Raw genomic sequence first — 2,754 nt, 5'->3', positions numbered from 1 at the left:
CGGGAATCTAACCCGTAGTCCCAAAGTGAATAGACAAGGGTGAGCTACCGGAATCCCACATCCGTAGTCCCAAAATAAATACACAGCAACAACAGGAAGATATCCAGAAATGGCAAAATTTCATATTAAGGCAACAAGTGATTCTAGCCTAGCATGCTGCACAGAATTCAAGTAGGGCAGGTTGAATCAAATAAAGCAAATTAAGTCACTTAGACATGCTTTCCTAAGCTAACAACATGCTTAATAGTGCAAGAAATAGAAACAGGAAAGGAAACATATTAGTAATTACTTAAGAAAACCGGATTTCCAACAACTAGCACAAGTACGCACTCGTCACCTTACGTACAAGGCATTTCAATTACCAAATATACCAATCCTAAGGGGAAGGTGCCCCACACAAGGTTAGACAAGCCACTTACCTCGAACCGGCTCAAAATCAACCCAACACCACGTCTTTGCCATGAGTACTCGACTCCAAATGGTCAAAATCTATTCAATTCAATTGCATAATGTAAATAACACTTCAAGTAGCTGATTCTACAATTAAATTCTAAGCTAATACGCGAAATTATATAAAATGACCAAAACGCCCTTCGGGCCCACATCTCGAAATTGGGTAAAATTTACATTTTCAGAATCCTCATACCCTCACGAGTCTAACCATACCAAAATTATCCAATTCCTATACCATTTGGTCATTCAAATCATCATTTTACATTTTTGAAACATTTCACAAGTTTTCTTCCCAAATTCTATCCGAAATCACGAATTAAATGATGAATTCAATGATGGATTCATGTACTCTAGCCAAATCTGAGTTAGAATCACTTACCCCGATGAATTTCTTACAAAACCTTCGAAAAATTGCCAAAATCCGAGCTCTCTAGGTCAAAATATGAAATAAAAATCCAAAACCTCGTATATATAGGGCACCCCCTGGATTTCCACCTCTGCGAGCCGCACAAAAACGACCACGGTCTGCACAAAACCAGTGCGGTCCGCACAAAAACGATGCCGGCCGCACAGGTTTTGACTGCAGTGGCAGACGTTAGTATTTTGGCCATAACTTTTGCTACAGATGTCCAAATTGGGATTTCTTTACCTTTCTGGTAACTAGACACGAAGGGCTACAACTTTCGTATAGAATCATCCCAAAATTCCTTGTAGATCAAAATATATGAGCTTCCGAAGTAGGACCAGTGAAATTTTCCTTACCGCGGACCGCACTGCATTTTGTGCGGCCGCACAGCCCCCACCGCGAACCGCACTGCATTTTGTGTGGCCGCACAACCCCCACCGCGGATGCACTGGACTTTGTGCGGACCGCACTGCTGGGTTCTGAGGCCTGCAACTCTTATGGACCTGCAACAACTATGATTTTCGACCTAAAACATTTCGGAACCTACCCGGAACTCACCCGAGCCCCCGGGACTTCAAACCAATTGTATCAACATATCCCATGACATCGTTCAAACTTTTTCAAAACTTCAGAATGCTCACAACAACATCAAATCACAAATTTAACATAGGATTCAAGCCTAAGAGCTCCAAGAACTCTTAACTTATGCTTTCGATCAAGAAGTCTATCAAATCTCGTCCGAATGACCTGAAATTTTGCAAGCACGTCACATTCAACACTACGGAGCTACTCCAATTTTCGGAATTCCATTCCGACCCTTAGATCAAAATCTCACTATCGAACTGGAAACTTCAAAAATTCGGCTCTCGCCATTTCAAGCCTAAATTAGCTACAAACCTCCAAAACACAATCTGATCATGCCTTTAAGCCCAAATCACCCAACGGAGCTAACGGAACCGTCAGATTTCCATTCTGAGGCCGTCTTCACACTATTCCGACTACGGTCAACTTTCCAACACTAGGCTCTCATTTAGGGACTAAGTGTCCCAAAACTCCCCGAAACTCAAAACCGAACATCCCAGCAAATCACATTAGCAGAAATAAACTTGGGGAAAAAAGTTAATCGGGGATCGGGGCGTTGATTCTTAAGATGACCGGCCGGGTCGTCCCCATATCAAATGGGTTGAAAATTGTAGACAATACCATAAGGACTTTCCATGTTAATTAATCCAATTCAAAATTGGATTTACTAACAAGACTTTATTAATATTTTATATAACATCTTTTATATAAAATAAGTGCTAATTATATATATATATACTCTCAAGAATCTGTAGAAGAATTAATTTATTCACAATATTAATTATATCCTCTGTGTTAGCAAAGAATATATTAATATTTCATTTGGACTAATAACTAAATTTATTTGACTAATTAAATTCTTTAATTTAATTATCAAATAATAAAGCAATTAATTCTTTAGCAAAGTTCAAAACACTTTTTAGTGTGTGACCCCATAGGTTCAATACTAAGCCGGTAGTAAATTGATCACATCAATATACTAATCAAGGGTGACGTCTAACAACACTCCTTAACGATGGGATAGCATGAAGTATACAATTTACTCTCAAGAACCTATAGAAGAATAATGTATTAATTCCTTTTGTCATTATAGCTCTGGGTCACCTTAGGATATGGTTCAACTGTCAAATCCTAATAAGCGACCAACTATGTGTTTATGTCAAAATATAATCAACCATTGAATGACCTAAGAAACCCTTTTCTTCTTTCATTCAATCGCCCTGACTAGGGTCTTAATTTGATCGGTTATAATTCATGACAATATGGAGCTTAAACTCATTACCAAGAGTTGACAAATTCCATCTTGATCAATC

Source organism: Nicotiana tabacum, chromosome 20 (genome assembly GCF_000715075.1).
Source record: "Nicotiana tabacum cultivar K326 chromosome 20, ASM71507v2, whole genome shotgun sequence".
Lineage (NCBI taxonomy): Eukaryota > Viridiplantae > Streptophyta > Magnoliopsida > Solanales > Solanaceae > Nicotiana > Nicotiana tabacum.
Note: the sequence above shows the minus strand (reverse complement) of the source record.